This window comes from Peromyscus leucopus, chromosome 23, assembly GCF_004664715.2.
Source record: "Peromyscus leucopus breed LL Stock chromosome 23, UCI_PerLeu_2.1, whole genome shotgun sequence".
In the NCBI taxonomy this organism is placed as follows: Eukaryota; Metazoa; Chordata; class Mammalia; order Rodentia; family Cricetidae; genus Peromyscus; species Peromyscus leucopus.
Genome location: NC_051082.1, coordinates 21,339,515 through 21,352,517, shown reverse-complemented (window position 1 = coordinate 21,352,517; position 13,003 = coordinate 21,339,515). Strand labels below are relative to the sequence as shown.

Sequence of the window (13,003 nt, the reverse complement as noted above, 5' to 3'; positions counted from 1 at the left end):
GTATGAGGGACTGAGAGACAGAGGCCCAGTCACCTGTGTGCTGACAAGAAGAGTGATCCCAGAGAGCCCACTTATCTGTCAAGGTCATGTCACAGAATGAAAAGTCAGTATGGACTTTGGACATTGGACATTAGTGGTAGCTTCGGGTGCAGGCGACCATTGCCATCATTAGAAAGGGTCTGTGGCAGCCCCTGTGCTCTTTGCTTTGTACCGTGAAGTTACTTGCAGGTACTGGAAACATCACAGATGGGAAGGTGTGCCCCTCATGCCTTCGCTCAGAGGCATTGTGTCCATGGTTGTCATCCTCCTGCCCCTGAACTGCTGGAACCCACCCACCCCCTAGCGCAAACAAGGAAGCAGGTGGGGAGCCGTACAGGAAGGGCTGCTTTGACCTGTGCCCGTGACCACATGCTATGTTTGCCCTAGGACGACTGCTGCCTTTTCTACAGAAGGGAAATCTCTGGAACCGCTGTCCTCTGCTGGGAGAAGTGGGGTGTCCTCTTCACCTGCCAGCCTCCTGTCCCTGAGTGGGTGTCACACAGCCAGCCTCCCTGAGTGATGGCTCTTGAGCCCAGTGACATGCATGGCCCTCAAGATAAGGAGCCCAACAGGGACACAGTTCTGTTACAGCTCCTCTTGGTCTTGTCTTTTCTTACCAGATTCCAGTCTTTCATTTCAAGAGAAGAAGGGTTTAAAGATGGCATTCTGTTAACAAAACTGGCACTCTCGTTCGGAATAGGTTGTCTGTACACGTTCTGGTATTTTGTAGAAGACTCGTACCTGTTTAAATGTATTGATGTGGATAATAGTAAATACCTTAATTATTTAAATAATTCATTGTATTGTTTTAGAGACATTGGGAAATTACTGTATACATTTACAACTTAATGACTTTTGTATTTTATTTTTCAAAATAAAATCTTCAATGTGAAGCATTCGAGTGGTTATGTTTTCAGTACAGTCATTCAGAGGCACAAACCACCTCAGATGGCACTAAACCAGCTGCCTGCGGGCTGCGCTGTAGGTTCCCTCTCTGTACCCTCTCTCCCTCCCTCCCCCCTTTGTGTGTGTGTGTACATTTATATTTGGGGGTGTGGGGGTATGTACACATATTTAGTCATGCGTGTGTGTATGGCCAGAGGTTGATATCAGGTGTCCTCCTCACCCTTCACTGTATTTTTTGAGACAAGGTTTGTTTCTCAATGAACCTGGAACTTGTGGTTTTGGCTAGGCTGCTAGACTAGCTAGCCAGCAAGCCCTGGGAACCTGCCTGGCTTTCCTTCATCAGCTCTGAGGTTATCGAGCCTTGCCCCACTGTCAAGCCTGGCTTTTATGGGTGTTAGGAATCGGAACTCAAATTCTCACACTTGCACAGCTGGCACTTTACCTGAGAGGCCATCTGTCCCCCCCCCCCAGCTCTAATCTACCTGAGAAGCCATCTGTCCCCCCCCAGCCCTAATCTACCTGAGAAACTATCTGTCCCCCCCCCAACCCTAATCTACCTGAGAAGCCATCTGTCCCCCCCAGCTCTAATCTACCTGAGAAGCCATCTGTCCCCCCCAGCTCTAATCTACCTGAGAAGCCATCTGTCCCCCCCAGCTCTAATCTACCTGAGAAGCCATCTGTCCCCCCCAGCCCTAATCCACCTGAGAAGCCATCTGTCCCCCCCAGCTCTAATCTACCTGAGAAGCCATCTGTCCCCCCCAGCCCTAATCTACCTGAGAAACTATCTGTCCCCCCCAACCCTAATCCACCTGAGAAGCCATCTGTCCCCCCAGCTCTAATCTACCTGAGAAGCCATCTGTCCCCCCCAGCCCTAATCCACCTGAGAAGCCATCTGTCCCCCCAGCTCTAATCTACCTGAGAAGCCATCTGTCCCCCCCAGCTCTAATCTACCTGAGAAGCCATCTGTCCCCCCCAGCCCTAATCCACCTGAGAAGCCATCTGTCCCTCCTCCAGCCCTAATGCACCTGAGAAGCCATCTGTCCCCCCCACAGGCCCTGGCATGATCATTTCTTAATGAGCTTATTTATTTGTTTTGAGGCAGGGTCTCTTTGTGATCCTGGTTGGTCTGGAACTCACTCTGTAGCCCAGGCTGGCACTGATCTCAGAGAGATCTGCCTGCCTCTGCCTCCAGAGTGCTGGGATTAAAGAGGGCACCACCTTCCTAGTGAAGTTTTCTGTAACTTATTTCTAAGACCGATTGCCATTCTTCTATGAATCCTGTTCTGTTTGATGCTGGCATGCTATGTTGAACGTCAAAGAACATACTGTTTCCAAGAAGCCATTATTGTGGAACACAGAACAATGTGCACAATAATAATCACTTTTATTGATTATGTTTCACATGCCAGGCACAGAACAAGATGGTTTACGTATTATTCCATCTGCACACCTCCTGGTTCAGTCATATCTGCGTCACCAACGACCGCACTTTCTGCCCAGTCACTCAGCCAGAAACTTAGTCATCTTTGTTCTCACCCGCTTCTCTTTCCACCCATGCATGTACAACAGTACAAGACCTTTGATCCTACCTTCAAGTATTTATTGAATGTATCCCCTTGCCTCCAGCTCCTCTGTCCCATCCCTAATCAAAAATTCACCATCTGTCACCATGACATCATTACAGCGGATCATTGAAGCAGTATCTCCAGTCCCACTCATGTCCCCATCCTTTCCACTTAAAACTCCGACAGAGTACACACTCTGCTGTGATCCAGCCCAGCCCTCTGCTCCATCCCACCATAGGCTCCATACATGTTGGCGCTCTCCTGGAATGTCTCCCCTCTGCTCCTGGCCCGGTAGCCGCCTCCTTATCCTGAGGTCTCTGCATGTCCTATGTCCTCAGGAAGATTCTCCTAGCTCTTGCACTAAAACTAGTCACCTGTGGTGGTTAATTTTGCATTACTGTGACCAACTTCGCAGGAAGAAAGGGTCTTTTTTTTTTTTTTTTTTTTTTTGGCTTACAGTCCATCATGGAGGGAAGACATAGAGAGTGGATGTTGAGTATGGTTGACCAGGAAGGACAGTGGCCAGAGCCAGGCATGGGTATAACCTTCAAAGGTGCACCCTGGAAGAAGGTAATGTTAGAATCCAGTTGCTGCTCAAACCCCACAGTATTCCAGCACTCTTCTCCTTCCATCCCAACAGGCTCCTTACTGAGACATCTGTTGAGTCCCTGGCTAACAGGCTTCCATGATGATCAGCTTTCTGACCTGGGGATGTTAACACTAAAGGGGGTCTTGGTGGCATCCATCCTACTTCCTATTCTCTGCCTCCTGCCTGGGATGGGAGAGCCTGGCTGCAGGATTGTGTTCCCATCCTCAGAAAAGTGGGAGAGACCCTACTTCTGCCCTGTAGGCCCTGATGTCTCCCTTCAGCTAGCTCATCATGCTGTCTGTCTGTCTTGCGGTGACTGGGGCCAATTTTCTTGAGAGCTGTGACATGTTTTGTCTGTCTGTCTACAGCATTAATAATTCTTCTGGTAAACTTAACCTCAACAGTCCTTCTTAGTGTTCCTCTTAAACCCATGTCCAAGACCTTCCACACCCCTGATGACATATTAATACTTCCATTAGGTTCCTGAAGTATAGTTCCCACTTACAGCTGACCAAAAATCTATAATGTGGCCTCTGTACCCCACTGCATCCCTTTTTCATAAAATCTTTTTTTCTGGCCTAAGTATATTTCTTTTTCCTTCCTCTCCACCCCGACCCCACTCTGGACAGGGTTTTTCTGTGTAGCCCTGACTACCCTGGCTCTCATTCTGTAGACCAAGCTAACCTCAGACTCAGAGATTTGCCTTACTCTGCCTCCTGAGTGCTGGGATTAAGGGTGTGGGCCACAATCTCATGGCTCTTTTTTGAGACAGGATCTCATTCTGTAGGCCAGGCCAGTCTAACTATGTAGTCCAGGCTGGCCCCAAAATTGTAGCAACCTTTCTGCAAGGATCATAGGTGTGAGCCACTATGCCTTGCCCTGATCTAAGCATATATTTCTTGAGCTCTATGAAGAAAGACCTTTCCCTTCCATATAACATAAGAGACTCCCCTAAGCATTTTATTTTATTCATCTACTTATTTATTTTTCAGACAGGATCTTTCTTACTCTATATAGCCCAGGCTGACCTGGACTATACTATATAGCCTAGGCAGCCTTCAGACTTGCGGACATTTTTCTGCCTTATCCTACCAAGTGGCCTTAATCATTTTATAACCATGTCTATATCTGTGAAAAGTTAGGGTTTCACAGAATCAAATGAAGCCCTATAGAATAACTGAAAAGTGACCAGAGTAAAGTTGAAGAACAGATAGCTGGATAGGGCCAAACATGAAGAAACTGGGAAGCTGAGGCAGGCGATTTACAATTTATGGGACTAACCCGAGACAAATATAGAGGTCAGGCAAACCTGGGCTATGAAGTGAAAAACAGTAAGTGGGCATGGTAATACATGCCTGTAATTCCATCACTTGGGAGTATTGGGAATTCAGGGCCAGCCTGGGCTACATGAGACCTTTCTCAAAATAAAAAAGGACCCAAGAAATGGCTCAGTGATTAAGAATACTTGCTCTTCTTGCTCTTGCACAGAACCCAGTTCAGTTCCCAGGACCCATGAGGTGGTTCCCAGCTGTCACCCTTTTCTGGCCTCTTCTGGCACAGCACACAAGGTGTACAAATACACAGGCAAAACACTCACACACATAAAATCTAAAATTTCGGGCAGTGGTGGTGCATGCCTTTAATCCCAGCACTTGGGAGGCAGAGGCAGGTGGATCTCTGTGAGTTCAAGGCCAGCCTGGGCTACAGAGCGAGATCCAAGCGCAAAGCTACACAGAGAAACCCTGTCTTAAAAAAAAAAAGAAAAAAAAAACAATAAGTGAAAATAAAGCTTAAAAAAATAAAAAAAATAAAATCTAAAATTTGTTTTTAAAAATAAAAACAAAAAGTAAGGAAGCAGTGTGGTGGTTGGGGGGAGGCATTCTGAGGAGGGTTACCCAGAGCTCCTTTAAGGTCAAGGCCCAGTGCAAACCACTTTGCCTGGAGCTGGAGCCTGAATGATAGATAGTGGGTGGGTGCCATGCTGAGACCTACATTTGTCAAGATAATGAATGAGTTCAGGGAAATAAAGTATCTTGCCCAACGTTGTCCATTGAGCAAATGTTGGGGGTGGAGCCCAAGTGCAGGCAGCCTGGCCCCAGAGCCTGGGTCTTAATTACCACTTATTACCTTCCAATGACCATCTTTACATGAGACGTTTGTCTTTACCCATCGTTAGTACTTAGGGGAACATTTTAAATACCACTCCAGACTTGGTCATTTCACAGACGTGATTGTGTGCTAAGAACTTGTAGATTACTGTCCTTAGAACTTTAAGATAGTGCTGGAAATCAAGAAAAACATATGTAAACCCTCAGCTCAAGCAGTCACAAAGCTGATAATGTCAGCTACCAAAAACTGGTTGGTAGGTGATGGGCTAGGCAAGACATTCCTTTTTGCTTGTTTAAGTTTTTGTTGTCACTTTAGTCTTTTTGTTTCTAAAGACTCATTTATTTATTTTGGTTTTTCCAGACAGAGTTTCTCTGTGTAATCTTGGCTGTCTTGGAACTCACTCTGTAGGCTAGGAACTCACAGAGACCCACCTGCCTCTGCCTTCTGAGTGCTGGGACTAAAGGTGTGCACCACCACCACCTGGTTTCATGTATTTATTTTTAAATTTTAATTTTTGCCTGCATGTATGTCTATGCAACACTTGTATGCCTGGTACCCATAATGGCCAGAAGAGGGTGTTGGATCCACTTGGACTGAAGTTCCAGACAGTTTTGAGCCACCATGTAAGTACTGGGAATTGAACCCAGGTCCTCTGGAAGAGCAGAGTCATCTCAGCCCTAAAGATTTTAATTTGTAATTGTGTGTGTCTTTTGGTGTGTGTGCATGCACAGATGAGTGCAGTGCCTGTGGAGGCCAGAAGAGGGCATCAGATCCCTTAAAGCTAGAGTTACAGCTGGTTGTGAGTTCCCACCCCCACCCCCAAAACACACAATGGGAGCCAAACACTGGTTCTCTGTAAGAGCAATGTTTGTTTTTTTTGAAACAGGATTCACTGTGTAGCCCAGGCTGGTCTAGAGCTTAACTATGTAGCCCAGGCTAATCTCAAACTTAAAATCCTCCTGCCTCAGTTTCCTGAGTGTTGGGATTACAAAAATGTCACCAAGTCTAGCTTTAGAAATCTGTATTTCTAAAGAACTCAGAATTCTGGCTTGTCTGGGCTGTTCTAGGGGTTCAGTTGCTTCTCCTGCTACATTGTCGTACGTTCACTGTAGCCTTCTGGGACTTTGTGTCTTTTCATAGAGAACACTGCCTTATGTGGAGTTGGGCAAAAGAGGTACATTTTATTCCTTTAGAACTTGTTTTTATTTCTGTTTCTCCTTAAGGTCTAAATTATTTAATGATTCTTTTTCTCCATAAGGTTTAAATCATAGCAAAGTAGTTCGTGATTTTGAACAGTGTGTGTGTGTATGGCAGAGAGAGAGAGAGAGAGAGAGAGAGAGAGAGAGAGAGAGAGAGAGAGAGAGAGAGAGAGAGAGAGATTAGGCTTATGTTTAATTTTATTTTTGGTTGTCTGAGGTAGTCTCAGGTAGCCCACCCTGGCTTCCAACTCTCTTTGTAGCCAAGGATGCCTTTGATTCCTTCCTCCTCTAACCTCTGCCTCCCAAGTGCTAGGTCTCAGGAGCTCACTACCACGCCTATCTTGTTAGAAAAACAAAGGAGGCTCATCCTTTGCAGGGTTATTACTAAAGAGCCAACGTTGGTTCGTTTTCATAGCAAAGCCTCTGTTTTGTTACAGTGTAGAAATGGCCTCATGGTCTGGCTTTGCTATGGAAAGCCTAACGCGCCCTCTGTTGGCTAAACTTGGAATGACTTCGGGATCTGAAAATGGTATTTGGCCTGCAAGGAAATGGATCAGAATGTATTGAAAGCTTTGTCTATGTTGGGCCCAGTGAGATCACTCAGTGCATTGCTGTCAAGCCTGGCCACTTGAGTTCTATCCCAGGAACCCCCACGATGAGAGGAGAGACCTGAATCCTGCATGTTGTCCTCTGACCATAACACAGAATGAGGAAAAAGAAATAGATGAAAAAACTGTTTTTAAAAAGAGACAGTGGGACTGGAGCTATGGCCCAGCAGAGGACCCGGTCTGTTGTCAGCACTTCATGGTGTCTCACAACTATCTGTGAGTCCAGTGCCGGGGATCCAATGCCCTCCTCTCAACTAGGTGAGTACTGGGCGGCATTTGGTGCATAGACATACATATATACATACATACAGGCCAGACATTCACACAAACAGATCTTAAATTTGTTTTTTATAATAGCAAAAAGGATAAAGTTTTGTTTACAAAAAAAGTCCACTATGATGAGCCTATTTTTTCAAATGAGCTGGGTATAAAGTTGTTATTGATTTTCATGTATATGGGTGTTTTGCCTGCATCTATGTCTGTGTACAGTATGAGTGGCTAGTACACACAGAGGCCAGAAGAGGGCTGATGGTTGTAAGCCCCCAGGTGGGTCCTGGGAATTGAACCTGGGTCCTCTGGAAAAGCACTCAGTGCTCTTAACTGCTGGCTGAGCCATCTCTCCAGTCCCAAGACATTTCCTTAGATGGAAAAAAAAATCAAGAGATTGAACTCTCTAATTTTACAGGTGAAAAAATACCTGTGGTTTTGAATAATGTGATTGTCATGACTGCTTAAACGTAATACTAACCCATCTCTTTGTCTTTCTCCCCCCCCCCCCCAGTCTTCTTTTTTAAAGTGATGTTCTCATGTATCCCAGGCTGGTGTTTAATTTTCTAGGTAGCTGAGGACTGCTCTGAACTGCTAATCCTGCCTCAAGTTCTGGGATGCCAGGCACGTAACAACACCCCACTTGACTTGACACGTTTATTTTCTAATGACTTATTACATAACCTGCCCTTTTGAGTTAAGATTAGCAATACTGATGCTGTCAAGACTTTTTGATCTTCACAACTACATCATTGAAATGTGACTCAAGACGAAACAGATTCTCCTCTCTACAACTTGGACGGAGCTGGCTTGGAGAGATCACTATGGGACTAGGATTTATGTTTTCCTTTTGCAGGGGTGGTCAATGACAGCCAGAGAGCCAAGTCTGGCCACACATGCTCATTTCGATCTTGTCTGTGGTTGCTTTCCTTTCTACAATGACAGAAACCAAAAGACTTGCCAATTCTAGAGACCTTTACTCTCTGGCTCTGGTCAGGAAAGTCAGGCCGACCTCTGCTCTTGCTATTTTAATCCTATATCGCCTTGGGACTAGTATTTCCCTGGGCCTGAAGGTTTCTAGCCAACTAAAAGAGTTCAATTGAATTCAGTTCCAAACAAATGCCAGAACTGGAGAGCTAGTCAGGTGTGATGGTGTATGCCTGTAGTGGAGACAGGGGGACTCCAAGTTCAAAGTCATTCTGGAATGCTAAGGGAGTTCTAGGCAAGTCTGGGACATGTCAGACCCTGTCTCAAAATAAAATAAGGACTAGAACTATGGCCTAGCAGTTAAAAGCACCTGCTGCTTTTCCAGAGGACCTGAGTTCAGTTTCTGGCTCCTATGTTGGGTGGCTCACAACCACCTGTAACTTCAGCTCTCAGGGACCTGACACTCTTTTGGCCTCTGCAGGTACCCATACACAGGTGCATAAACACACAGAGATACATAAGGAAAAATAAAATTAGTAAATAACACCTGAATGGGCACTCAGGTTCTTTCCTTTAAAAAAAAAATGAAAAAAAAAAATATGAGGCTGGAGAGATGGCTCAGCAGTTAAGAGCACTGGCTGCTCTTCCAGAGGACCTGGGTTCAATTTCCAGAACCCACATGGCAGCTCACAACTGTCTGCAATTCCAGTTGCAGCTGATCTGACACCCTCACACAGACATGCATGCAGGCAAAACACCAATGTATGTAAAATAAAAATAAACCATTTAAAATTTTTTCTTTGGGGAGAGTTGGCAGAAAACAGTACAACTCAGTGCCTGATTTCAGGGCTTGATGTCATATGACTTATTTATCTGATTCTTGGGGGAGTTCCAGAGCATAACAGCCTCTGTTCTCGAGAAGAGACCCACCCAGCCCATCCTCAGAGGCTCCCTGACCCTTCTGCACAGCCTCCCTGTGAGCTGGCTGGAAGTCATCCCTGGGGTGGTGTGGAGGGTAACTGCTGCCAGCGAGCTGTCCTTCCAGAACGCCTCCTTTATCCCTTCCTAATCTCCCAGCAGCCCTCACTCCAGGCTGCTGACCTTGGATTTCCCAAACTGTATAAACAACACCAAATGGGAAAGTACATTCCTAAAGGAGATTCTTGACAGAAAACAGAAGAGAGCTCCAGCACATAAAAATGATTGCGTATGCATTGTCTCTCTTTCCTTCTTTCTTTCTCTCCCTCACTCCCACTTTTTTTTTTTCTTGAGACAGGGTTTCTCTGTGTAGCCCTGGCTGTTTAGAACTCGCTATGTAGACCAGGCTGGCCTCGAACTCACAGAGATCCGCTTGCCTCTGCCTTCAGAGTGCTGGGATTAAAGGTGTGCGCCACCAGTGCCCAGCCCACTTTCATTTTTGAAACAGGGTCTTGCATAGCTCAGGCTGGCCTTGAACCCACTATGTAGCTGAGGATAAACTTCAACTTCTGATCCTCTTGTTTGTACCTGAGTGCTGGGAGTTATATTTCTTTGTGTGTTTGTGCACATGCGCACATGTATGCCATGGTGTGCGTGTGGAGGTTGGAGGACATCGTTCAGGAGTTGGTTCTCTCCTACCATGTGGGCTCTAGCGTTTGAACACAGGTTAGTGGCAAGTGCCTTGACCTGATGAGTCACCTCATCGGCCCAAGTTTTATTTTGATGATTACCACATCATCCAGTTAATATGTCACTGGGGGTGGAACCCAGGGCTTAGTGCATGGTAAGCACTCTACCAACTAAACTACAACTTCAACTCTTTTTTAAATCTCTCAGATGTATCCCAATCTGGCTTCAAATTCTTCCTGCCTCAGTTTCCCAAGTGCAGGGGTTGCAGGCCATTGCCACCTTACTCAAATTTTCATTAGCTTGTCAGAATGTCTACTCCATGCTCCTTAGCTACCTGATTTTTTCACACAGACTCCTAAGGGAGAAAAGGCCCCCTGGCAGAATGGATAAATGAAATAAAGTTGATCCAGTGAACCAACCTTGGGCCTGCTCAGATTTCTTGTCATGTATGATAAAATTCTTTTGTTACCTGAACCAAAATTTGGTTGCAATTTCTGTTGCCATGGAAACACTCTAATTGTCATGAGGAGGAGAGGAAATTGGTTAGGTTGGTGGGTTTTGTTTTTTCTCCCTTGACAGGACTTCAAAAAGTCCAGGCTGGTTTTTCAAGACAGGGTTTCTCTGCGTAGCTTTGCACCTTTCCTGGAGCTAACTTGGTAGCCCAGGCTGGCCTCGAACTCACAGAGATCCGCCTGGCTCTGCCTCCCGAGTGCTGTGATTAAAGGCATGCGCCACCACCGCCCGGCTTGGCCTCTAACTCTTTATGTAGCTGAGGAGGACCTTCTGCATCCATGTCCCAAGTGCTGGGATACCAGGTCTGCGTCTCCATGCCCTGGTTTCATTTTCCATTTCTGTCAAAAGTATGAGAGCACATTAGGAACTCAGTGAAAAAGTAATTTAAAAGCTAAAATCTGGGCTGGAGAGATGACTCCGTGGTTAAGAGCACTTGTTGCTCTCTCCTAGGACCTGAGTTCTGTCTGATCCCAGCCTGCTCATTGAGCAGCTTAAAGAACCTTAACTCCAGCTCCAGGGGATCTGATGCCCTCTTCTGGCTTCCAAGGGTACTGCACATCCACAAAGCAGCACGAAAGCCTGACTGACATCAGCGTCCTCATTTTGTCTGTCTCCTTTTCTTTGTGTCAGAGTCCTGGTTGATTCTACATAGGCATGTTTGTCCCGTGAGTTATCTGCCTAAACATATCCCAGTCGCCTCACCATTGAAAGCAAAAAGATGACTGAGACATCTGTCCACTTTTGGCAATGTCCTCTTTCGGGTTCTCCTCATTGTGTTCAGTTATTGTTCTAAGTCTGCAAGTCATCTTAGATTCTAGCAACAGCAGATGCTCACAAATAGACACCCACTCACAATCCCTGGAGAGGATTGTAATCCTTGTCTCAAGCTGAAAGGATTTCTTTGGACCGCCTTACAGAGTCAAAACCAAGACAGCCCACACCTTGACTGGGCTGCTTCGTTATGCATAGCCCTACTCTTCTAACCCAATCCATCTGCTTAAACCTCAAGTTCATGTCAGTTTTCAAATGAACTTGGAAGTACCAGGACTCTTCCCAGTGTGGCCATTTTGATTAGATCTCTGATTTTCTCTCTACGTGGTTTACCCGAACAGGAGACAAAGCCTGTTGGAGCTGCTGAGAGGCACAGGGCTTTTCCTGAAGGAGCCTTCCTCAACAGAGGTCACGGTTGCCCAGTGACTGAGGTGTGTTGCATCTGGCTAGCTGGGAAGGGCCTCTGGAAGAGCCTGTTTCCAGCTGTGTCCTGGTGCAGAGGTGATGATACCATCATGGTGAGGTCATCTAGAGTGGCAGGTATGGATTCTTTTTCTCTGTCCGGTCCAAAGAATGAGAAAGCAGGAAAGGCAAGGACTCAGCAGTCAGCCCCGTTTTATTGAAGTCACACGCACAGCAAAAGACAGACTCCCCACCAGGGAAGAAGGGAGTCAGAAATTCAACCTAAAGGAGGACTTGAGTCTTTTAGTGATACAGGACGGCTCTCCATCCCCTTATATCTGATTGGTCAATTTAAATAAACAGGAGGGAGCTGACAGACCCATAACATCATGAAAGCCATGGCATGTCTGGGCAGGTCTAAGTGAGAAGGGGACCCTGCTTGTGGGGAGGGGCTAGGGGATGGGTGTGGGAGTGCTGGCTTTTGCTCTTGGTGAAGCGCCTGCTCTGTTTGCCATCTTGTCGTCTACCTATAGGGCTTCTTTGCCAACCTGTCAGGAGGCGCTGTCACTCATTGATCTCAATGGTTCCTATTTGGGGTTTTCTTTTTTTTTTTTTTTTTCTCCATGGTTTTTATTTTTTCCTTGTAAGTGGATTTTTTTCCCCCTCTTGCAACCCAAGATGGACTCAAATATGCTACCTATCCAAGGCTGGCCTTGACTCCTGTCACCACCTCCCAAGTAGAGTATGAATCACCATGCCCAACTCTATCATTATTGTTATATTATTATTATTATTATTATTATTATTATTATTAGATACAAGAGTTGAATTCTCAGAAATCCTTCTGTCTAAGCCTCCCAAGTCGCTGCGATTAAAAATGTGAGCCACCAAGCCTGGGTTGTTTTTTTTTCTTCTTCTTCAGATTCCTGTGTGAGTCCACGCCTAGCACAGCAGCCATGCCCTTGTGGTTCCAGAAGGGCCAGCCACGTTGTTGCAGGGCTCGATTTCCATCTTCTCCACCGCCTGTATCTTCAGCCCTCCTCGACATATCCTCAGAGACACCCTGCCCAGGCCTCTCTTTACTATGGAGCAAACCAGCTAGAACTGGATGGGCGCTTGCCCAGGACGCACAAGGCCGGTGAAGGCAGAGTGGCCTGGAGCTTCGCGCTCTCTAATGAGAGAGCCAATGAAAACCCGGCCGAGGCGCTGCCCCTATGAGCGAGCTTCCTGCCAATCAGGGGCGGAGCCACCGAGGGCACAGCCAATAGCAGGAAGCAATTGCGTGGTTGGTCCTTGCGGTGGCCGCGCCCCGGACCGGCGCTGTCGTTGAGCATCGGGAGTGCAGAGCGCGTGCCCATTAGTTATTTGGCCAATAAGAGTGGGGCCGATGGGCAAGCCGGCTGCCAGCCGTCACTCCGGCTCAAGGCCCGAACGTGTTTCCTCTATGGCTGGACCAGACCTTTAACAATCAGGGCGGGGCTAAATCGCACTCTACCAATA

The 13,003-nt window shown here is 46.5% G+C and overlaps 1 protein-coding gene across 2 annotated transcripts in view; it reads left to right on the top strand.

The window, feature by feature from the left end:
- Tpst1 (tyrosylprotein sulfotransferase 1) overlaps positions 1 to 932 on the top strand; it is a 49,805-nt gene extending 48,873 nt beyond the window's left edge. For both annotated transcript variants that reach the window (XM_028870157.2, XM_037198280.1), the window contains one exon: positions 427 to 932. The gene's annotated coding sequence lies outside the window, so the exon portion shown is untranslated. The remainder of the gene's footprint in view (positions 1 to 426) is intronic.
- Positions 933 to 13,003: the final 12,071 nt, after the last annotated feature.